The sequence below is a fragment of the Plecotus auritus genome (assembly GCF_963455305.1).
Source record: "Plecotus auritus genome assembly, chromosome: 10".
In the NCBI taxonomy this organism is placed as follows: domain Eukaryota; kingdom Metazoa; phylum Chordata; class Mammalia; order Chiroptera; family Vespertilionidae; genus Plecotus; species Plecotus auritus.
Genome location: NC_137785.1, coordinates 4,010,886 through 4,035,017, shown reverse-complemented (window position 1 = coordinate 4,035,017; position 24,132 = coordinate 4,010,886). Strand labels below are relative to the sequence as shown.

The 24,132-nt window shown below is 59.9% G+C and overlaps 1 protein-coding gene and 1 pseudogene across 2 annotated transcripts in view; both read right to left on the bottom strand.

The window, feature by feature from the left end:
• Positions 1 to 24,132, bottom strand: part of LOC308234891 (patr class I histocompatibility antigen, A-126 alpha chain-like) — a gene marked incomplete at both ends in the record, with an annotated part of 64,968 nt that overhangs the window by 30,794 nt on the left and 10,042 nt on the right. The gene's annotated exons all lie outside the window — the stretch shown is intronic.
• Positions 2,001 to 17,525, bottom strand: LOC308234899 (patr class I histocompatibility antigen, A-2 alpha chain-like; annotated as a pseudogene). Its single transcript, XR_013961673.1, has 8 exons — positions 17,450 to 17,525; positions 17,051 to 17,335; positions 16,544 to 16,819; positions 15,672 to 15,954; positions 15,450 to 15,551; positions 2,651 to 2,683; positions 2,466 to 2,513; positions 2,001 to 2,321 (listed from the first exon to the last, which is right to left on the bottom strand). The product of XR_013961673.1 is annotated as a patr class I histocompatibility antigen, A-2 alpha chain-like (transcript).

The following is a 24,132-nucleotide window of genomic DNA, read 5'->3' as shown; positions in this document are numbered from 1 at the left end:
CCACATGAGGATCTGAACGCAGAAAGCATGACGGTGTTCACGACTGTAACAAACAGAAACTCCCACCTGCACGTCACGGACCAATCCTGGGCCCAGAAGGAAGGCAGGGAGGTCAGTGGTAACCTGGGGGACGTAAGTCTTTCTCGGTCCATCCTGCGGCTCCCGACCTTCCCTGGCAGTTACTCTCCTCAGACTCCAGAAGAAATCAGCCACCGCTCTGAGCACCTGCCTCCATCCTGCCCTCCCTGCACTGTGTGGGGCATGAATTCCCATCGCAGCTGGGATGCAGGAGAATGGGTTACCGTTTCTTGTCCATATTTGTTTGGGGACTTGAGGAGTCAACCACTTTCTCTGTAACATCCCTACACTGTCCACAGGAGCAGTAAAAGCATGCTGGGAAGTAATAAAAGGTCACAATGCATCGGGAAAAAGTTCCCTTCTATCAAGGGCCGTGTGGAGTCCCTGATTGGATTGGAGACCCGTGGTCCCGTCACTCCTGTCCAGGTAGAGATGCCAACAGGTGCCCCTCAGCGTCCCCTGAGAAGAAACTCGGGTTCCATTCCCACCTTTGTGCTTCCACATCGACTGCTTCATCCCGATTTCCTCACGCCTCCAATGGAATTGGTTCCCCTTTTCTCCCCGTCTCTGCTCACGATGTACAGGTGTCCCATGGGGCAGAGAGCGACTTCCCCTAAATTCCAAGATATGTGAGATCCTGTGACCTCATTAAATCCTCTCCCTTTATTATTTCTTTCAGAGGAGGGGGTGGGACAGCTGCCATCCTGACTAACTTTCCCGGCTGTGACAGCACATGTGTGGAACCCCATTGGGAAGATTGGGGGACACGGTAGGAGTGCCCAACCCGTGAAAGGGAGCCATCATTGAAGGAGGGCAGTTGGAGGAACGTAAGGACTGAACGTCTGGTTCTGGAGTACAAGGACGTTCTCACCAACAGGGGGAGGGCTTCTCTTTTCTCCACACGTTTGCCAACAGGCGTCTCTCCCTTCGGTCCATCTGTCCTTCTGAGCCTTTCACTCTCTCCCTCGTCCCATTTGTGATCTCCCGTCCTCCCGTGGGTGACGCTCAGCCTCTGACTCCCCGACATCCATCCTGCTCTCAGTCTCCAGGTGCAGGGAGTCGGCCAAAGCATTTCCACCAGGTTTGACACAACTCACTTTCCCACCAGGAATACATGAGAGAGGAGTCCACATTCCTGTGAAGAGTTGGTTTTGTCTGACTCTGTCATTTTCACCATGCGGGGAGGTGAGCCCCAACATCACATGGTGGCTGAACTTGAATTTCTCCTCTGGCACTGAGCTCCTAACACCCTAGGCACCTCCTGAGTAACAAGTGTCTTTGGGATGCTGATGAGATGCCTCTTGGCTCAGGGGCCTGGAGAGCGTCAGGGTGGGGGCTGGTCCCCACAAAGACCAAGCTGATCAGAGGGTGGGAACGTTCAGGCCCTAGAAGGAGGCAGAGAAGGAGGAGCCTGAAAAGCCATCTCTCCACACCACAGAGTCCTGTGTGCAAGGACCCTAGGTCTGCGAGACACTGACGGGGAACATGTACCCTGTTGCTGTCAGACAGGGACACCCAGATAATGAGACCATAACTCATACACAAACACAGCAACAGGCATAATGTCCCCAAGAGCAAAGACACCACAAACACCCAGGGGAGGAGGGCGGAGGGTGGGCCCAGGCCTGAGCCCAGGCTGACCTCCCCAGGAAGGCCTCGCTGTCCAGGGTCCAGGAGAGGCGCTGCATTAGGATACGTGACAAGGCCTGGGGATGGGAGTCCCTGTGACCACAGGTCCTGATGGGACAGGGTCCCCTGAGGGAGAAGGTCAGAGGAGCAAGAGGTGACCCGGCCGGGGAGTGAACACGTCAAAGCCCACGATGCACTGAGCCCTGACCAGGCACAGGCCCCGACCACGCTCCGTCCTCCCACCCCTCCTGTCCCGCCTGCAAAGAGCTCAGAATACATGGGAATCTGCAAAATTCTTGGTGTTTTCGTTTATTTCCTCTCAGATGACATTTATTTAGAGGGTCTCCTTTAATTACCGTCACCAGTCAGGACAAGAATTGAAGAACCAGGTCAATCCACAGTCTCCTTTCAATATGGAGCAGGAAGTTGAGCTCAGAGCACCAGGGAGGGAAAGCAGGGATGGGGATGGGGATGGGAAGGCCCAGCTGCCTCTGCGGACAGGAAAGTGTGGGGAGCAGGGCGGGGCCAGCCCCCCAATCAGAGGTTCCTGAGTCAGGAAGTGGGAGCGTGAACACATCTTCCATCACTCAGACCCACAAGGCAGCCGCCTCACGCTGTGGAGGACAATCATCATGAGCAGATTCAGGGCAGTGGCTGTAACTGGTGACATTCTCAAACCCACTTCATGCTCACAGTGTCCCACAGACTCCCCACCACCCAGGCCTCCCTCTGCCCACCCCTCCCACGGCAGGTCTCACCTTTAGAAGCCGAGAGAGACACATCAGAGCCCTGGGCGCTGTCACTGCCTGGGGGGGGGGGGGGCACACCAGGACGGGGTCAGAGCCCCAGGACAGGAAACTAAGGAGGAACTAAGGGGGGGCGGTCTCCTATGGATCCCATCTGCACTGTCCTAGGGTCTCAGGGGTCACCCCTCCATACTCACTGGCAGCCTGAGTGTAGCTCCCTCCTTTTCCACCTGCGGGAAGAAAACATCCCGTGAGAGACCAGGGAGGAGGCAGGGCCATGAGGTCCTAAAGGAAGCCCTAGTCCTGGGCCCAGAGAAGGTTCCAGAACCGAGTGTATAGACCCAGGGCAGGACCAGGAAACCTGAGGGAAGTGCATGTGTGGGGACTGGACCCACCGCCCTCCTGGAGGTCTGTGCCCAGCAGGGACCTGCCCTCTGACCTGGGGCTGCTGGGAACGGGGTCCCACCACCAGCACCATCAGGTGGTAAGTGGGTCCCTCATTTTCCCACGGGCCTCACTAAGGAGTAAGGGTGAGCACAGAGCCCCACACTGGCCATCACACGCGTAGGGACGGTGCTTCCCGTGAATGAGGCGGGACAGACGTCTACCTGGGCTTGAACCCCCAGTGGGACAAGACACTCAGACCCCACCCCTGCCCACCTGAGTGCCTCCTCCTCCACATCACAGCTCCAGCCACAGCGCCCAGCAGAACCAGGCCCCCAGCGATGCCCAGGATGATGATGAAGGTGTGAGAAGGCGGCTCTGGGAGGAGAAGGGAACGGAGGGTGAGGGCCCTGACCCCAGGCCTCAGCCCCGGCCCCACTGAGGTCCCCCAGGGCCCTGCTGCCCTGAGAAGAGGCTCTGTGCCCATGGCCCTCCTCACCCCATCTCAGGGTCAGGGGCTCGGGCAGCCCCTCGTGCTGCACATGGCACGTGTATCTCTGCTCCTCTCCGGGGGGCACCCCCACGGCCGCCCACTTCTGGAAGGTGCCGTCCCCCGCCGGCCTGGTCTCCACCAGCTCCATGTCCTGCGTCTGGTCCTCCCCGTCACGCTGCCAACTCAGGCTGATGTCCGCAGGGTAGAAGCCCAGCGCCCAGCACCTCAGGGTGACCTCACGGGCAGACACGGGGTGGTGGGTCACGTGTGCCTTTGGAGGGTCTGAGGGGAGGGGAGAAAATGCAGGACCTTTGCATCCGCCATAGGACACTCCAGCAGCGCCCGTGTGACCATCCTGAGAGTGGACAGACACCTGGGTAGGGGAGGGAGCACACAGACCACACACCAGCCTGGACAGAGGCAACTGGAAGGACTACCTAGTCTTTAGAAAGTTCTAGAATCAGAGAGACACAGCCCAGGGCAGGAGGCACGTCTCAGAGGGCAGAAAGGGATTTGTGGTCCTGACCTGGGTGGAGGCCAATGACTCAGAAAAGCTGGGGTCAGGCCTCAGACACAGGGGTGTGGGCAGCGCACAAGGCCTGAGAGAGAAGGTCCCCGTGGGTCCCAGAGCCCCTGCAGGGCCCATGGGAACCGCTGATGGGCTATTTCAGGGGGTCTCCCTGCACCCCAGGAGAGCCTGCACCCCTAACTGTCCCTGAGAGGAGGGGGAGTCCCTCTGGTACCTGACCTGGACATCCAGGGGACCCCCTATACGACTCCAAGGAGGCGTGTCTGACACTGACCCCCTGTCCTGTCTCCTTGTAGGAGCCCCAGCCCCGGGGAGAGGGGGCGGCCCCAGGGCCCCAGGGCCCCTGGTACCTGCGCGCTGCAGGGTCTCCTTCCCTTTTTCCAGGTACATGCGCAGTGACTCCACACACTCGCCCTCCAGGTAGCTCCTCTTTCTCTCTGCCGCACCCTCCGCCTCGAACCTGCGCTTTGTGATCTGAGCCGCCGCATCGGACGCGGTCCAGGAGGTCAGGTTCTTGTTCAGGGCGATGTAGTCGGCGCCGTCGTAGGCGAACTGTATGTACCCGCGGAGGAGGCGCCCGTCTGGTCCCAAGTCACAGCCTCTAATCCTCTGGAAGGTGTGAGACACTGCCCAGCCCCGAGGTCAGCCCGCCCCGCCCCGAGGTCAGCCCCGCCCCGAGGTCAGCACGCCCCGCCCCGAGGTCAGCCCCGCCCCGAGGTCAGCACGCCCCGCCCCGAGGTCAGCCCGCCCCGTGCCGAGGTCAGCCGCGCTCTGCCCGCCAAGCGGGGCCTGAATCTGAACTGAAAGTAAAATCCGGTCAAAGTTCCCTCGGGCTCCTCCGGGTGGGGGCCTGGCGGGTACCGCCACCTCGGGTTGAGGCTCGGACCCGGACCCTCGGGGCGACCCCGGCCCGTCCGTGGGGAGGAGGGTCGTGACGGGCTCGGCGCGCGGCTCACCGTCCTCGCTCTGGTTGTAGTAGCCGCGCAGGATCTTCAGGCCCACTCGGAAAATCTGTGCGTGGCGCTTTTCCCTCTGCGTGTTCCGGTCCCAATACCCCGGGTCCTCCTGCTCCACCCACGGCTGCTGCATCCACGGCGCCCGCGGCTCCATCCTCGGATTGGCCGCGTCGCTGTCGAACCGCACGAACTGCGTGTCGTCCACGTAGCCGACGGAGAGGAAGCGGGGCTCCCCGCGGCCGGGCGTGGACACCGCGGTGGTGAAATACCTCAGGGAGTGGGGGCCTGGGGGGCGGACGGAGGGCAGGGCCGGGGCTGACACGCGCCTTCCCGCCCCCGCGCCCCCTCCGGTTCCCCTCGCTCCTCCCCGCACAGCCGCCCCCTCCGACCCCGCACTCACCGGCCCAGCTGGGGGTCAGGACCAGCCCCCTCAGACCCCGCACTAACCGGCCCAGCTGGCGGTCAGGACCAGCCCCCTCAGACCCCGCACTAACCGGCCCAGCTGGCGGTCAGGACCAGCGCCCCCGAGAGCAGCAGGAGGAGGGTGGGGGGCCTCAGGACCGGCATCCTCGGTGTCCAGGGACCATCTGAGTCCAGGGTGCTCCTGGAGATGTTCTAACCTGGGAGCAGACACCCAATGGGAGTGAGCAGTGAGGCTGCGTCATGCGTATCCGGGAAGGAGGACTCAGCAGGGATGTGAGATGGAGAAGGGAACCCCAGGGAGAAGGGGATCCCCAACACTGAGCCGCCCTGCTCCAGACTCCTCCCTGGGCTGAGACCTGAGCGCCAGGCCTGGGCCTGGGACTGGGCCTGCCCCTCCTCCTGCAGGGGGAGCGCTCTGCCCCCTTCTCCCTAAAGGAGCCTCAGGCTGGTGCTCTGAGCTCCACTTCACCCTGAACGTGCGAGGTGGCCCGTCAGATCTCTGGAAGCTTCTATGAGTGAACAGCAAGGGTCCCTCAGGCACAGCCCACAGGGGCCATGGCCGGCTCAGTGAGTGACGTCAGTCAGAGGCACGGTCTTCATGCCCCTAGAGACCCTGACGCCATTACCGAGTGCAAGCAGAGTCCAGTTTTGAAAAATCCCAGAGTCAGCAGACGCCCTTTCCCTCAGGAGCAGTGGGTGCAGCTTATGAAACTCTGTGCAGGCCGCACGGGAAGGGGCCAGTGAGCCCCATAACCCTCAGCTCCTGCACCTCCAGATCTGCTCCCCTCACCTCCCTACTCGCTGGCTCAGGGCACCGGGACCCGGGCATTGAGTTCTCAGGACCCCGTTCCCTCATCTGTCACAGGGGATGGTGACAGGACCGTGGGGAGGAGCCCAGGGCAGGGGGTGGGAGCTCCGGCCTCTGAACCCACAGCTCCGACCTGGTGTCAGGGTCCCTCAGGAGTGAGCTCGGTGCCGCCTGGGGATGTAGCTTCCCACTCTGTGCCTCTGCCTCCTCCTGGGAGAGAGGAACGGGGACGTGAATGCAGAACAGAGGTCAGGGGGGTGCACACCATGTGCTCTCCATGCTCACTGTGCTCACACGGCTGGGACATGTGAGCTCTCACCCAGAGTTCACAGGAGGAGCAGCAGCCACGGGGATGGGAGACGGGACTGGGTTCCTTGTTGGATTGATGTGGCGACCTGGGATGAGAGGATAGAACATTAAAATGTCAAATGGGAAGGACAGACTCGGCACGTTGCTCCCATCAAACCGCTTCTGAGCCCTGCCCCGTGGACATAGTCCCTCTAGGGATTTCTCTCCCTTTGCTGCCTCATGTACACAAAGCAACGCTCACACTCACACTACAGGGAACACACAGAGAAGAGCCCCAACCTCCCAGGGAGACGGAGACTAGGGCATCTTCTGCAGGATTTCAGGAAGGAACACGCATGGTCCTTATATCATAACCAGAGGCCCGGTGTATGAAATTCGTGCACAGGGAGGGCCGTCCCTCAGCCCGGCCTGCACCCTCTCCAATCTTGGACCCCTCGGGAGACCTCCCTCTCACAATCCGGGACTGCTGCCTCCTAACGGTTCACCTGCCTGCCTGCCTGATCACCCCAAACTACCTCTGCCTGCCGATCTGATCACCCTTAAACACCTTTGCTTGCCGGCCTGATTGCCCTCAGCTGCTCTCCCATGGGGCCTGGTCACCCCAACTGCTCTCCTAAGGGGCCTAGTCACCCCCTAGTGCCCTCCCCTGGTGGCCTGATTCCCCATAACTGCCCTCCCCTGATGGCCTGATAGCCCCTAACAGCCCTCCCCTGATAGCCTGATGGCCCCTAACTGCCCTCCCCTGATGGCCTGATGGCCCCTAACTGCCCTCCCCTGATGGCCTAATGGCCCCTAACTGCCCTCCCCTGGTGGCCTGATTGCCGATAACTGCCCTCCCCTGCTGGACTGGTCAAGCCTAACTGCTCTCCACTGCCGGCCTGATCGCCCCTAAACGCCTGTGCCTTGGCCCCCGCCACCATGGCTTTGTCCGGAAGAACGTCTGGAAGGTGTCTGGTCTAATTAGCATATTACTCCTTTATTAGTCTAGATGCCATTACACCACAGACTGAGATTCTCAGTAAGTATCTGTGTGTGTGTGCGTGTGTGTGTTTGTGTGTGTGTGTGAATGGATCTTATTTTATGCCAGAATTTTGAAGTTATAACCCAATGTCGGCCCATAAATTTCACCAATTGTCCAATTGCATACACACCTAAGCCTACACCTCCCTCAGGCTGAGGAAATGAGCAGACCTTACGCATGTGGCTGAGCAGCTCACTGTCCCTGTCACCCCAGGCTTGGCTCAGATCCCAAAGGGAACCCCAGGCTCGGGTCCCTCATTTTCGGAGACTCTAGATCACAGAGAGGTGCAGGAAGCCCAGCATTGGTGGGAATCCCACCCTGGGACCCTCCCCAGCACAGTCCTCCCTCACCCCCAGCCCAGCAGAGCCAGCAGAAGCAGCTCAGGTAAAGGTGGGGCAGCGCCTGTCCTCCCAAATGGGACAACCACCCCCAGTTCCATGTCCTCTCCTGGGACCACCCTCCTCTCCTGATTTCTACCCTGAGGTAAGAGACTGGGTCTGGCCTTTGCCCCTGGCTCCTGCCCCTGAGCTCCTGAAACCCTGGGCTTCTCCTGAGTGACAGGTGCCTGTGGGACGCTGATGAGGTGGCTCTTGGCTGAGGATGTGGAGGCCTCATGGTGGGGGCTGGTCCCCAGAAAGACCAAGCTGATCACAGGAGGGAACTCTCAGCCTCAGGGCCCAACCAGGGGGGACAGGAGCTAGAGTTCAAGTTCCATCACCAATGGCCCATGATCCAGTCAATGGTGTCCACCTAGTGAAGCTTTTATAGAAAGCCCTTACCCATGGGGCTCAGAGAGCTTCTGCAGCAGTGGCCACACCCACTTGCAGGAGGGGACGGGAGGGCGGGGGACACATGCCAACTCCCCGTGACAGAGGCCCCTGCACTGGGCACCTTCCCCACCTCGCCCCGTCCCCTCACCTGGCTGCTCACTGGGTCCCTGTGATAAACGGTGAGAGTGAGCCCGCCCTTCCCTGAGGGCCATGCGTTCAGGCAGCAGATCATGACCTTGGTGGGAGCCCTCACTGTGTGGTTGCACCGGTCAGCGGGGCAGGTCCCATGGGGACGGGAGCCTGAGCCCTGGGTGAGGACGGAGGGGGGTGCTGTGGGACAGAGCCCTGCCCTGGGGGTGATCCTCCCTCCAGGGGGTCCCGTGGGAAAGGAGCTGAATGGGAGGAACACAGATGGGGGCGGAGAAGCAGAGACCTGGGTGAGCGGAGGGACACCCCTCCCATCCCACAGACTCTCAGTGAGAGGCGCCCCCTCCCGCCTGTCACTCATCCGTCACTGGTTCCCCAGCCCAACCTGAGCGCCCGCCCCGCACTCAGAAGGTCCAGCCCCAGCTCTTGGCCCCCAGAACTGGAAACGGCCCTTCTTCCCACCCCTCAGCCCAGCCCCTGCTCGCTCTTCCCACACGAGGAGAATCCACGCGTGCAGAGTCTGGTGGGAGGCAGGGACCACGTCCCTCCATACAAGAGGGAACCCCACGTCCCCCCAACATTCCTGCATTGCACCCGAATTGAGGCTCCCCCGTTAGGCAACTACATGCCAGGCTCTGACTCAGAGGAGGTGACCTGCAGGGGCTGGGCTGGCGGAGAGCACTGGGCAGGGGCGGGAGTGGCAGGAACAGTGTCTGTAGCTGTCAGCTTGAACCTGTGGTCCGAACACGTGACCCCACGTTCCTGAGTGATGTGGGCTTGATAGCGTTCAGGTGCATGTAGTTGAGTCGGATTGAAATCCATGAGAATGTTGTCAACATCTTGACCACGCCCTTACTTTGCACCGTGGCATCGGCTGTGAAATAAAGACACGGCTTGTAATCCGCGGCGCTGTCCCTGGCTCTCCATCAGAGAGGACAGCGTCCCACCGAGACCCAGCTTTCTTCTCCTGTCTGTCTTTTCTCCGTCCTTCACCGCCCCCTCTCAGGCTCACCCTTGGCCGTGCTGGCACGGCACACCCCTGGGGGGAGTGGGCAGTGGGCCCTCTGCCCGCAGCAGGCAGGGGTCCCTGTGGGCCCGACCTGGGCTGGGATGGGCTCCGCCTGGCTGTGTGGCCTCAGCCTGACCTGGGGCTCCCCGATCCTGTCAGAGCCCATGGCGTGCGCACGGCTGTGTGGGAGGCAGGAGAAGTGGGGTCCATGGTCCCCAACAGGGAGCACAGCTGTGCCTTCCTGGGAGCAGGTTAGAGACACGCTGACCGGGATCCGCTCCCCGAGTCCCCCCCTGACAGGCCACTCCCAGCCTCACATCCATCATTGACCACACGGGGCCCCCCCTTTCCTTTCTGAGTAAAAACACACAAAACCCTTCAATGTGGGTGTGAGGCCTGTCCCTGCGCGAGCTGTCGCTGACCTCCCTGGCTCCCAGTCTGGCGGAGCCCCAGCACCCCTGGTGGGCTCCTCACACCCCCAGCCCCGCCCACACCCCCGTCTCATGGCGCCAGACCAGGGTCTCCAGCCCCGCAGGGGAGGTGCGTGCGGCCCGGGTTCCTGCTGCTCAACGTGTGACCCCAGACCCGAGGCCTCGGCACCAGCCTCGCTGGGGACCCCGACGCACCCCTCGGCCCGGGCCCCGGAGTCTCAGCGAGTGACCAGGGCATCCTGCGCCCCGGAAAGCGGGGACTCGGAACGCGGGGACAGGACTGCAGAGGGGGCGCGGGTGCGGGTGGGATAGGGACCCTCAGCACGGGGTCCTGGTGGGTCCCCCCCTTGCCTCCTGCAGCCTCGCTCCCTGGGGGCCGCGTCCCTGTTTAAGGCCCGAGATGGCCTTTCTGTGCATCGCCGCCCAAGGCTGTTTCTCCAGCGACACCCCTCCTTCCTCCAGCTCCTGTCCACCTGCCAGCCCCCCGGCTCCTTGTTCCCAGCAGACAGCTCCCCCAACATCTCCTACAACCAACCTCTGTGATGCCCGCCCCCCCCCCCCCATATATGCTGCTTCCTCCTCTCCATCTCCGCTGAGGGCAACTCTATCCTCCTCCTTCCATCCAATCACATTTCTGATGACGGTGCCCGCTCTCTCCCAGACCCCGGATGGACCCAGAGGAGTGCTGTCAAGTCCTCCTCAGAAGGTTCCAGAATCCCACCCGGCCCACTATCCCCACTGATCACCCCGCGGAGGGATCTCCTGCCTGCACCCCGCAGGCCCTCCTGCTCCTCCGCTGCCTCCCTCCCCCCAGGTCTGCACCCAGCACAGCAGCCACAGCGACCCTTTCAAGGGGGCGTCACCCCACGTCCCTCTCCTGCTCCAAACTGTCCTGGGACCCCACCGCCCTCAGCACAGCCCCCGCCCTTCCAACCCCCTTCCGCCATGTGGTCCCCCAGGCTCTGTCTCAGCTCCATCTCTCTCTGCTGCACCCACACCCGCCTCCTGGCTCTTCCCAGAGACCAGACCCCTCCTGCTCCGGGGCATGCACACTGCAGGTTCCCGCCTGGACAGACCTCCCTCCAGAGGGCTTCCTGGGCCATGACCTTCCAATCTCTTCTCAAGGTCACCTCCGAGGGAGCCCAACACCAAGCACCCCAGCAAACAGCCCCTGCCCTGTCCCACAGCCCACACCTGGGTCCCCTTCCCGTGGTGGCCCCAGAACCCTTCCCTCTCTCACCCTCTCCCCTCCCTGTTCCCTGGCTCTTACACACTCTGTGCCCCACACACCTGCCCATGGCCAGCGGGTCTCCCATTCCCCCTCAGTGAGGCCCCAGAGGCAACCCCAGCGCTCACACCTGTCACTCAACCAGCCGCGGCTCCTGCAGGGGGAGCCCCTCCCTGTGCTGGACACAGTGACCTCATGGCTGTGGTCCCATCTCAGCTGTCCTGGGGGGGGCTGCAGCTCAGGGTACCCGTGGGGCCCTCACTGCACCTGCCCTTCCCACAGCGCTGCTCCCCTAAACCTGCAGCTGCCTCCCCTCCCCACATCCTGGGGGCCCACCGGAGGCTGGAGAGAGGGCAGCGGGCAGAGCACAATCCCAGCAGGACCTGATCTCAGAGGAGGAATGGGGGACCCTCCTCTGTGCGAACTCCACAACCTGGTTCCCCCGAGAGTTCAGGGCAAGAACATGAGGCTGGGGAAGGAGGCAAGAGCAGGAGGAACCGGAAATCCATCTCTCCTCACCGCGGGCTCCTGTGTGCAGGGACCTGGGTCTGTGGGACAATGACGGGGACATGTACCCTGAGTCAGACGGGGACACCCAGAGAATGAGACCAACATTCACACACACACACACAATAACTGGGATAATATCCACAAAAGCAAAGAAATAACAAACACCTGAAGGTGGGGGCTGAGGGCAGGACCCAGGCTGACTTGAGGGCCCCCCAAAGCCTTCGCTGTCCAGGCTCCTGGAGATGCGCTGCATTAGGACAGGGGACCAGGCCTGGGGGTGTGAGGCCCTGTGAGCACAGGTCCTGGTGGGACAGGGCTCCCCTGGGGGACAAGGTCAGAGGAGCAACAACATGACTCAGCCGAGGAGAGACCACGTCACACCCAGGATGAAACGGGCACCGAGTGGGCACAGGCCCCACCACACCCGCTGCTCACAGCCTCTCCTGCCCCTCCCGAAACAGGCTCCGCAGGCAGATTCTGGAAGCTTCTCAGGTTTTCTCCCTACATTTTAGGAATCTTCTCCTCCATTTAACCCATCAACCCTTCAGGGCAAGAATTTGGGGAAAAAAAACTAATTCACATGCAGATTCTTATTCTCAACAGGGAATCAAGACATTAAAACTCGGTGCCACAGGAAGTGAGGACCCTGATGGAGGTGGCCTCACCCCAACTCTGCCAGAGCAGGAGAGTCCCCCGGAGGGGAGCACAGGAGGGAGGGGGCGTGGGGACCAGTGCCTGCATCGTGCTGCGAGGAGACACACTCCGATGCCAGCTGCAGACACAGCAGTCAGGGATTCGGAAGGTCCCCAAGTGGAGGCCTGAGTCAGTGTTTGATCACTGGTCTGCACACTGCATTGTGCTCACCCCAATCATGTCCCCTTCCGACACCATTTGTCTCCGCTGTACCCTCTTCTTCCCCCCTCTCCCTCCTCTCTAGCAATCACCACACCGTTGTCTGTGTCCATGAGGTTTTTGTTCTGTCTGGTGGTCTTGGCTTAATCCCTTCACCTTTCCACCCACCCCCACCCCCTCCAAGTCTCCCGTCAGCTGTCAGTCTGTTCTCTCTCTCTTTTTTTTTTTTATTAAATATATTTTATTGATTTTTTTTTTACAGAGAGGAAGGGAGAAGGATAGAGAGTTAGAAACAGCAATCAGCTGCCTCCTGTACGCCCCACACTGGGGATGTGCCCGAAACCAAGGTACATGCCCTTGACCGGAATCGAACCGGGGACCCTTCAGTCCGCAGCCCGACGCTCTATCCACTGAGCCTCACCGGTCAGGGCTGTCAGTCTGTTCTCAGTCTATGGGCTTGTTCCTATTTTGTTTCTTGGTGTATTTTGTTCACTGGGTTCCCCTATGGTTGAAACCACAGGGTGCTTGTCTTTCTCTGACTGGGTTAGGTCACTTAGCATAGTGCTCCCAGACCCACCCATGCTGTTGCAATGGGTAAGAGTTCCTTCTTTTCTATGACCGAGTAGTATTCCACCATGTAAATGCACCACAGCTTTTTTATCCACTCATGTGCTCTAAAAATAATAATAATAGCAGTGAGCATTGATTGAGAAATTCAGTTTCACTTTCCAAACATAAATTACGGAATTATGTAACGGAGGGCGTCTGGCTGAACCATAGTTTGTGTACAAACGCTTGAGGGAGACACAGTCATCAGGCATTTGGGAGGCACCTCCTTTGTGGTTGTCGTCAATGCTCACCCGGGGACAGTGTCCACTGATGCTGAGGAGAGGAGAAGGAGGGGGGACAGAGAGAGGAAATACCAACGTGAGAAAGAAAGGCCCATTGGTTGCCTGCTACACAATCCGCCCAGGGCCAGAGATGCAGCCTGAACCGAGGTATGTGCCCTGGACCAGACTGAACCTTGGACCCTGCGTTCCCAGGCGGACGCTCTACCCACTGTCACAGCGGCTGGGGCTGCAGGTACTGGTTCCCGTCCATCCTTCACCCCCGGGGCTTTGGGCCCTGGGCACTCTGGAAGCCCCAGCTATCATGGCCACTGTCTAGGCCAGAAGCAGAAGGAAGGGAAAGAGAGAAAGGGGGGACACCTGACAGCCTCAGAAACTGCTTTGATGGAACCTTTCCACAGCTTTTTAAAAAAAATTTATCGACTGTTACAAAGAAAGAGGAAGAGAGAGGACAATAAAAACACTAATTTGGCTCTAACCAGTTTCACTCAGTGGATAGAGTGCCAGCCTGCGGACTGAAGGGTCCCAGGTTCAATTCCAGTCAAGGGCATGTACTTTAGTTTTGGCCACATCCCCAGTGGGAGGTGTGCAGGAGGCAGCTGATCGATGTTTCTCTCTCATCGATGTTTCTGACTTTCTCCATCTCCCTTTCTCTCTGTAAAAAATCAATAAAATATGTCAAAAAAACACAAAAACGAAAACACTGATTGGTTGTTCCACTTATTTATGTATTCATCGGCTGATTCTTATTTGTTGTTGTCACTCCTCAACCAAGGATATCTTTCTGTTGATTGATTAGACAGAGCGGGGTGGGGGGAGGAGACAAGAGAGAGAGGAACATCTACAAACACAAACCACAAACACCCATAGGCCTAGGGCTGAGGGCCAGACCCAGGCCTGAGCCCAGGCTGACTCCAACCCAAAGCCCTCGCTGTCCAGGGTCCTGGAGATGTGCTGCATTAGGACAGGGAACAAGGCCTGGGGGATGGGAGTCCCTGTGACCACAGGTCCTGGTGGGACAGGGTTCCCCTGAGGGACAAGGTCAGAGGAGCAGAGAGGTGACCCGGCCAAGGAGTGACCACGTCACACCCCACGATGTACTGAGCATGCTCCATCCTCACAGCCTCTATTGTCTCCAGCTGTGACTGGCTCAGCAACAAAAACTCATGGGCTCCATGAAGGTTCAAGGTGCTTCCATTAATTTCCTCTCAGATGTTCAGCCATCCTTCAATGAACCCATCAACCCTTCATGGCAAGAAATGAACAGAGTCACATCCAGAATCTCATTTCAATACGTGAGCAGGAAGTTGCAGCTCAGAGCCCCAGGGAGGAAAGGCAGGGATGGGGATGAGGAGGGCCCAGCCCTACCTCTGCTGGACAGGAAAGTGTGGGGAGCAGGGCCGGGCCAGCGCTCCAATCAGAGTTTCTTGAGTCAGGAAGTGGGAGCGTGAACACATCTTCCATCACTCAGTCCCCACAGGGCAGCCGCCTCACGCTGTGGAGGACAATCATCATGAGCAGATTCAGGGCAGTGGCTGTAACTGGTGACATTCTCAAACCCACTTCATGCTCACAGGGTCCCACAGACTCCCCACCACCCAGGCCTCCCGTCTGCCCACCCCTCCCCACAGCAGGTCTCATCTTGAGAAGCCGAGAGAGACTCATCAGAGCCCTGGGCGCTGTCACTTCCTGGGGGGACACACCAGATCGGGGTCAGAGACCCAGGACAGGAGACTAAGGAGGAACTAAGGGGGAAGGGTACCCCATGGCTCCCCTCTGCACAGTCTCAGGGTCTCAGGGGTCACCCCTCCATACTCACTGGCAGCCTGAACGTAGCTCCCTCCTTTTCCACCTGTGGGAAGAAAACATCCCGTGAGAGACCAGGGAGGAGGCAGGGCCATGAGGTCCTAAAGAAGCCCTAGTCCTGGGCCCAGAGAAGTTTCCAGAACCCTGTGTATAGACCCGGGACAGGACCAGGAAACATGAGGGAAGTGAATGTGTGCGGACTGGACCCACCGCCCTCCTGGAGTCTGTGCTCAGCAGGGACCTGCCCTCTGACCTGGGGCTGCTGGGAACGGGGTCCCCACCACCAGCATCATCAGGTGGTAAGTGGTCCCTCATTTCCCACGGGCCTCACTAAGGAGCAAGTGTGAGCACAGAGCCCCACACTGGCCATCACACGCATGGGGACGGTGCTTCCCGTGAATGAGGCGGGACACACGTCTACCTGGGCTTGAACCCCCAGTGGGACAGACACTCAGACCCCACCCCTGCCCACCTGAGCGCCTCCTCCCCCACATCACAGCTCCAGCCACAGCTACCAGCAGAACCAGGACCCCAGCGATGCCCAGGATGATGATGAAGGTGTGAGAAGGAGGCTCTGGGGGGAGAAGGGAAGGGAGGGTGAGGGCCCTGACCCCAGGCCTCAGCCCCAACCCCACTGAGTCCCCCAGGACCCCGCTGCCCTGAGAAGAGGCTCTGTGCCCACTGCCCTCCTCACCCCATCTCAGGGTCAGGGGCTCGGGCAGCCCCTCGTGCTGCACATGGCATGTGTATCTCTGCTCCTCTCCAGGGGGCACCCCCACAGCCGCCCACTTCTGGAAGGTGCCATCCCCCGCAGGCCTGGTCTCCACCAGCTCCATGTCCTGGGTCTGGTCCTCCCCGTCACGCTGCCAGCTCAGGCTGATGTCCGCAGGGTAGAAGCCCAGCGCCCAGCGCCCAGCACCTCAGGGTGACCTCACGGGCAGACACGGGGTGGTGGGTCACGTGTGCCTTTGGGGGGTCTGAGGGGAGGGGAGAAAATGCAGTACCTTTGCATCCGCCATGGGACACTCCAGCAGCACCCATGTGACCATCCTGAAGGTGGACAGACACCTGGGTCGGGGAGGGAGCACACAGCCCCCACACAGGCCTGGGCAGAGGCACCTGGAAGGACCTCCTTGTCTTTAGAATGTTCTAGAATCAGAGAGACACAGCCCAGGGCAGGAGGCAGGTCTCTGAGGGGAGAAAAGAGATTTGTGGTCCTGACCTAGGGGGAGGCCACGTGACTCAGAAAAGCTGGGGTCAGGCCTCAGACACAGGGGTGTGGGCAGCGCACAAGGCCTGAGAGAGAAGGTCCCCGTGGGTCCCAGAGCCCCTGCAGGGCCCATGGGAACCGCTGATGGGTCATTTCAGGGGGGTCTCCCTGCACCGAGGGGAGCCTGCACCCCTAACTGTCCCTGAGAGGAGGGGAGTCCCTCTGGTACCTGACCTGGACATCCAAAGGGGCGCCATCCCCGACCCTAGGAGGGGTGTCTGACACTGACCCCCTGTCCTGTCTCCTTGTAGGACCACAGCCCCGGGGAGAGGGGGCGGCCCCAGGGCCCCTGGTACCTGCGCGCTGCAGGGTCTCCTTCCCTTTTTCCAGGTAAAGGCGGAGCCACTCCCTGCACTCCCCCTCCACGTAGCTCCTCTCACGCTCTGCCACACCCTCCGCCTCCCACTTGCGCTTTGTGATCTGAGCCGACGTGTGGGCCGCGGTCCAGGAGGTCAGGTCCTCGTTCAGGGCAATGTAGTCGGTGCCGTCGTAGGCGAACTGACTGTACCCGCGGAGGAGGCGCCCATCCGGTCCCACGTCGCAGCCGTACGTGTTCCGGAGGGTGTGAGACCCTGACCCCGCCCCGAGGTCAGCCCCGCCCCGAGGTCAGCCCCGCCCCGCCCGCCCCGCGGGGACTGAATCTGAACTGAAAGTGAAATCGGGTCAAAGTCCCCGCGGGCTCCTCCCGGGTGGGGGCCGGGCGGGTCCCTCCGCCTCGGGGTGACGCTCCGACCCCGACCTTTAGGGCGACCCCGGCCCGTCCGTGGGGAGGGGGGTCGTGACGGGCCCGGCGCGTGGCTCACCGTCCTCGCTCTGGTTGTAGTAGCCGCGCAGGTTCTTCAGGTCCACTCGGTAAGTCTGTGCGTGTCCCTTGGCCCCCAGTGTCTGCCCCTCCCAATACCCCGGCCTCTCCCGCTCCACCCACGGCTGCTGCATCCACGGCGCCCGCGGCTCCACCCTCGGACTCGCCGCGTCGGTGTCGAACCGCACGAACTGCGTGTCGTCCACGTAGCCGACGGCGAGGAAGCGGGGCTCCCCGCGGCCGGGCCGGGACACGATGGTGTAGAAATACCTCAGGGAGTGGGGGTCTGGGGGGCGGACGGAGGGCAGGGCCGGAGCTGACACGCGCCTTCCGGCCCCGCGCCCCCGCCGGGTCCCCTCGCTCCTCCCCGCACAGCCGCCCCCTCCGACCCCGCACTCACCGGCCCAGCTGGGGGTCAGGACCAGCGCCCCCGAGAGCAGCAGGAGGAGGGTGGGGGGCTTCATGACCCGCATCTTCCGCGTTGTGTGGACCTTCTGAGTCCGGGTGCTTCCGCGGAGGAGTTATAACCGGGAGCCGCGGGGACGCTGATTGGCTGCTCTGGAAACCGCTCAGCCAATGGGAGTGAGGAATGTGGCCGCGTCACGAGTATCCAGGATGGAGGCGCCGACATAGGTTGGGAGAGGAGAAGTGAAACCCGGCGCTGGGGAGTCCCCACCACGGAGCTGCCCCCCCAGACTCTGTCCCCTGCTGAGACCCGCGCGCAGGCCTGGGCCCTGGACTCGGTCCTGACCCCCCTCCTGCGCGGAGCGCCCGTCACACTGTCCCCGAGGCCGGGCACAGGCGCTGTGCTGTTCAGGGACTTTCCAAGGTTTGGGGTTCACCATCTCTGTGCACCTCACACAGGAGGGAGGCCCCCAATAATCCTGTTTATGTGGTTCCATCTGTCACAGTCACCACTCCCGGAATCACATGGGAAACAAGTATTAATGCACGTCGCATGCTCACTGCCCGTGAGAGGGTAACAGAGGCATGTTTTTATGGAAAACACCCATTTCCCAGAGAACAAGGAGGAGAGAGGAGGGGCCTGCTCCCCTTTCACATCCTCCCCTCTCCCTGGGAGACGCTGGGTGTTCACATTTGCTTCTGCGTTTTCTCTGTTATTGTGGCTGCAGCTTCTTAGGACACAGACGGCCTCACAGAAATGGGCAGGAGCAGCGTTTTCCTGACCTTTTCAGGTCAGTGTGGGTGCTCACCTGTGACAGTCACTGCAGCGACACAAGTGGTCGTTTCTGAAAGGGCTCTGCACAGTGAGACCTGAAACCGTATTGACTGTGTTCTTCTTGTTTTAGTTTTTTAAATATATATTTTTTATTTCAGAGAGGGAGAGAGAGAGAGAAACATCAATGATGAGAAAGAATCATAGATCAGCTGCCTCCCACACGCCCCACAATGGGGATCGAGACTCTAACCCGGGCATGTGCTCTGAAAAAAAGGTGAAGTGTGACCTCCTGGTTCATAGGTCAATGTTCAACCCCCGAGACCCGCTGGCTGGGGAATATTGAATATTTCCTGTTCTGTCATGTCACCGTCCCCAGGGCTGTCTTGCTGGGTGGCTCTGTCCTCATGCAGGTTAGTTAAAGTGATGCCTGTGTCTCTAAGTCCCAGAGCCCTTCCCGTGCTGGTGCATTAATCACCGTCATCAAAGCTCACATGTGAGTCTGTTCCCACAGAGCCCCTAGGAAAGTGTGTCCGCACTGGGGAGGGTCTAGCTGACGTGGTGGGACACCCCTGTTCCAACTTCTAGTTTTCTCTCGGGGGCTCACATTTCATCAAGACTACAGGCCTGTCCGTGGTCCCCTGCCAGGTGACATTTCCTGAAGGGAGAAGCTCATGTTCCTGTTTGAGAAAGTGTGTGCCAGTTCACCCAATCTCAGCAATCCTAGTGTCTGTGTCATTCATTCTTTCAAGTAAACAGGGCCAGGCCGGTGTGGCTCAGTGGCTGAGCATTGACCTCTGAACCAGTAGGTCAGGGTTCCATTCCCGGTGAGGGCACCCGCTGGGTTGCACGCTCCATCCCCAGTGGGGGGTGAGGGGGGCATGCAGGAGGCAGCCTACCCATGGTTCTCTCCCATCCTGGATGTTTCCATCTCTGTCTCCCTCTCAGTTCCTCTCTGATATCAAATTTTTTAAAATATAATTTTTAATGATTTCAGAGAGGAAGGGAGACGGAGATAGAAACATCCATAATGAGAGAGAATCATGGACCTGCTGCCTCCTGCATGCCCCCCACTGGGAATTGAGAACACATCCAGGGCGTGTGCCCTTGACCTGAATGAAACCTGGGACCCTCCAGTCCGCACACCTATGCTCCATCCACTGAGACAAACCAGCCAGGGCTCAACTTTTTAAAAAGTAAACATGGATCCCATGAGAAGGAGGGTAGCCCCGCTCACACACATGATCTCCCTGGTACATGACACCAGGGAATGTGGCAGAGGATTTTCTGTGTACTTCCCAGGTTGTCATATAAGGTTATTTTAATCCTCCATTTTTATTAAAGACAGTTAAGAAATTAATCCATTTGTGTAATGAAGGCAAGATACATATATCTTCTTTTTAAAAACAATTTTTATTTTTCAATTACACTTGATGTACAATATTGTATTAGTTTAGGTGGACAATTCTGTAGTTAGACATTCATAGAACTTATACAGGGATCGCCCCATACATGTAGGACCATGTGACCTCACATGCAGCTGTTACAACATGAGTGACTGTGTTCCCTGTGCTGTGCTTTCCTCCCCATGGCCACACTATAGGGACCGTGTTGTAGTCCCTCCTCCTCCACCTGCTCTGCCCAGTCCCCCCGCTCTCTGGCAGCCAGCAGTCTGCTCCCTGTGGCTCTGAGTCTGTGGCTGCTGTAGGTTCTGTTGGGCTGATCCCAGGGGCTCTGAGTGCCGGCTGTGGGGAGGGTGGTCATTGTTCTGTGGTTGTGGGCGGATGCAGGCACCGCGTTCACCTTTGGGGTATCTTTACTGGAGACCACGGTGTTTTAAAATGTGGATGGAAGGATGAGGCTTCAGTGAAGAGAATAATTTCACCTCCTTCCACCGCGTCGTTTAACGGGAAACTGGTTCTGTTCTCTGTCTGTCTGTCTTCTGTCTGCAGGTCAGTGCTGGTGGGAGGAACGACGATGGAGGTCGGGTGTCAGCCCATTCGTGCTGAGCTTGGCCTCAGCGCCCCTGTCAGCGGAGTGAAAAGGCCAGGATGTCCTTCATCTCCTGCCAACAGTGTTGACCCCACATCCCGGGAAAGGCTCTCAGAGACGTTAGGGTTCCACGGACCGCACTTAGAGAAAGGTTGTTCTGGATAAACCAGAGGGGGTCTCCCAACTGTACCTGCCTCTCCCTCCTCTTCTCTTCCCAGAATCCCTCTCCATGAGGTAGATCCTGGGCCCAAAACTGAGCTCACAGCATTGCCCCTGGGACCTTCTAGAAGAGAGCTCACCCTGGAAATCCTACAGGGAGAGCCCTCAGCCTGGGAGGTGGGGAAGGGACAGGGGTGTCCCCTCTGGCACAGGGAGCAGTTTGTGCCTGAAGACACCATCCCCCAGACCCCTCCTGTGGCGTCTACACCCCAGCTGAGTGAGCGCTCCCGTCCCACACAGACACCTGACGTGTCTGTAGGGGCAGCCATCTTGGCCCTTTATTTTATTCCTTTTAATTAAAAAATGTTGTTATTGATTCAGAGAGAGAGGACCGGAGAGGGAGAGAGAGAGGAACGGGGATGGGGAGAGAAGCACTGATGGTTGCCTCCCCCACACGCCCTGACCAGGGGTCACACCTGAGACCTTCCAGTGCCCAGGACAGCACTCACCCTGAGCCCCCCACACGCGCCAGGCCTGGCCCTTTTATGCAAATGAAACCGGTGCTCTGTCCTGAGGCCCCGTCCACAGCGGAGCAGTCTGTCCAGCAGCACATTCTGTGAGCCAGGACTCGCTCTGCACCGCTTTCTCCCACGTAGCGGCCACCAGCTGCCGTGGCCACTGCGCCCCTGACACGTGGCTCCTGTGCGGAGAAGGGACTTCCCTTCAGGGACCTGTCATCCAGCCGCCGAGGGTCGTGTAGCCGCCCCATGAGACGGCGCCCGGCTGAATGCTCTCAGTGTCCAGTCTCTGCCCCGCAGGCCCCGTGGGCTCACAGACGGATGGAGGTGACCGTGTCTGCACGTGGAAGCCACGGGGCTGCGTGTGTCACTGACGCCAGTTGTGTGTGTGGGTCTCGGTGATCCTCAATCCCAGCTGCCCAGGAGCGTGTAATTAACACGCATGTAACACCGAGCGCACAGGCGTGACCTTAGAAGAGAGTTAGAGCCCTCAGGGTGTAAGGGCTCACAACGCCCCTCCCTGCAGCCTTCCTGTGTGCATCCCCCGGACCTCGGTGCTGTGTTTGGTGACCCGGTGACAGGAGCAGGCACAGCAGGCTTTCCCGCAAGAGAAAGTGTCTGTTGAACCAACAGGCCCAGCTCCCTGGAGGCCCCGCACGTACTTAGAGAACAGAAAGCAGAGCAGGTCGCTGTAGATTCCACCCTAGAACCCCTTACCTGCTGCTCCTCCCCTTAACTCCCCCCAACACTCTAACAGCCCCGTTTCCCTTCGCCCTGGAATGCTCTCCCACAGAGGACATTATATGTGAAGCGTTTGCAGTTGTGGATGAGAATTTCTCAAACCAACACCCAAAGGTGGAAACCAGGAAGGAAAACATAAAACTTGTCCATGTCAACCTCACACTCGAGAGAGACAACCTCAGGCCCAGAATCAAACTCAGAGACGCACAAAGATGTTGACAGAGAAAGGGCCCCGTGGACCAGTGTTCCTCAGCCAAAGCCCAGGGGACCCCTGTGGGCAGGCGAGGTGGGTTAGTCATCATTGCTGGGGGAGATCCTGTCCCTCGGGGGCATGGGGCATCCTAGCGGGAAGGGGGAGATGGGGCACATCTAGGAGGTGGGCTCTGGATGGCGACCTCGGGAGGGTCTGGGGAAGCAGGCTCATCGGATGGGTGGTGTCGGGGGGCAGGGCTGTGGGTGGGCAGCTCAGTGACTGTCCAGGGACAAGGCCGCCTGCAGCGAGGATGGGGCGCAGCTGGAGAGAAGCGGCCTCGCTGCCATGAGCCCGCGCAGGGGGCTGTGTGGTCCTCTGTGAGCTGCGCGGGCCTGTGTGTGTCTGTGTGTAGACGCAGGGAGGGTGGTGTGGCTCTGTCTCCCTTGTCAGGGCCTCGGGACGGCGTGTCTGAGGGTGACGCTCTGAGAGGTGCCTCGTGTCCAACGGGAGAGGAACCGGCCCCGCTGTGAGCTCCGGGCCAGCTCCCGACAGCACTGAGGCCTCGCGGGTCAGACCGGGTCCCGTGGGGGCTGCGTGTCCTTCTCTCCGAAGCCCAGTGTCTAAAAGCATCCACAGCCCAATCCGCCAGTGAAGCACGTGAGGGTCAACGTGGGAAGAAGAAATGCGGATGTCAAACACCTGTCTGTGTGACAGACACATGGGGACAATAATGAGAACGTGGAACAGGAGAAACAGGGATGAAATGGAAATCCATCGGTTTGGGAAAGATGGAGGAAAGGATGGGAGTGGGGGCAGAGGGAGGGAGACACCCTGTGGTGCCGGCAGAAGGAGGTGGATGCACACAGTTTCTAAGGAAGCTTTTCCCTAAAGTCCCCGCCATTCAATGTGCTCACATTCCCCGGGGCTGGAGGCCTCAGGGGGCTGAGCATCGACCTATGAACCAGGAGGTGAACTTATGAAGCAGGGTCAGGGCACAGGCCCTGGTGACCCTCCCCATCCCTAGCAGGGGGCGTGCAGGGGGCTCATGACTGACTCTCATCACTGATGTTTCTGTCCTTCCCTCTCTTCTTCCCTGAAATCAATGCAAATGTATTGAAAGACGCAGTAATAAGTGTGCTCACATTATGCACAGAAATGTCTCTCTGGGCATTTATCCTGAGAAAATAATCCCCTGTGTCCTAAGAACACACCCATGGAGGGATTTTTAAGCAGTTTTTATTGCACTCAGGGCACTGAGACAAGTACAAGTGACCTTGTAATGAAGACGCCGTGGGGGTCCCTCACAAAGGAGCAGGCACTGCGGCATGGAGAGACTCACAGGTGACTGACATACAAGTCGGGACAGAATTAAGGAGCAACTTGCAGAGGGGCTGCGTTTTCCTTTGAGAAATGCCGAGTTTTCCTGAAACCAGTGAAACCCAGCGCTCTTACACACGTGCGCCCTGGACAGCGTTGGAGAGAAGCGTCTCCCCTTCCTGCTGTGAGAGCGACAGACGCCATCGCCTCCACTCAGCAGCCTGTGCCACCACTCGCCTGCCCCCTGGCCTGGCCCTTAGCGACCATTCCCCCAGAAATGCCAGCGCAGCCTGACCTGGAAGCAATGTTTTGTTCTTCAAGTTCCCGCCTGCGGAGAAAGGAGCCCTTGTCCATCTGGACCAGCCATGGCCTCCCTGCTCCCCACGCACCTCTGCCAGCCCCGCCCCCCTGGCTGGTGGGTGAGGGCCATGCTGTGGCCTTTCTCCCAGCACCAGCCTCTTTCTGGGACGGGCCCTGCTGCCTCCCGCCCCGCCCCGCCCCCATCCCAGCACTGGCCTCCCCCTTCCCCACAAAGTGCGGTTCCCAGTCCCCGACAGACAGCGGTGCTCATGGGGCGTCACCACCCACACTGTCCTTCCCCATCGGAGATGCAGACAGTGAGCTCCGCGCCTGGCTTTCTCCAGCTTCCCTGCCGGTCAGAGGATGCTCTGCAGAGCTGCGTGGGGCCTGCGTTCTGTGTCCATGTGGCCCCCTAAGATGCAAAAGGAGGGACCATCTCTACTCTCCCAACTGGGTGTGGGGGGGGGGGGGGAGCAGCTGCTGGCCCAGCGGGGCGCAGCTCCCAGGCCTTCCCGGCTCGGGCTCTCCCGTGGGAACCGGTGCTGGTTCCTAATGACACGGTCCCAGTTATGTCCCCAGAGGCCGAGCCCGGTCACCGCACCTGCCGCAGCGCCTCTGCCCCGGGAACACAGCAGCCCGCTCCCCGGAGGGACAGCCTCCGCCTCAGGCCCGGAAGCGCCCGGGGC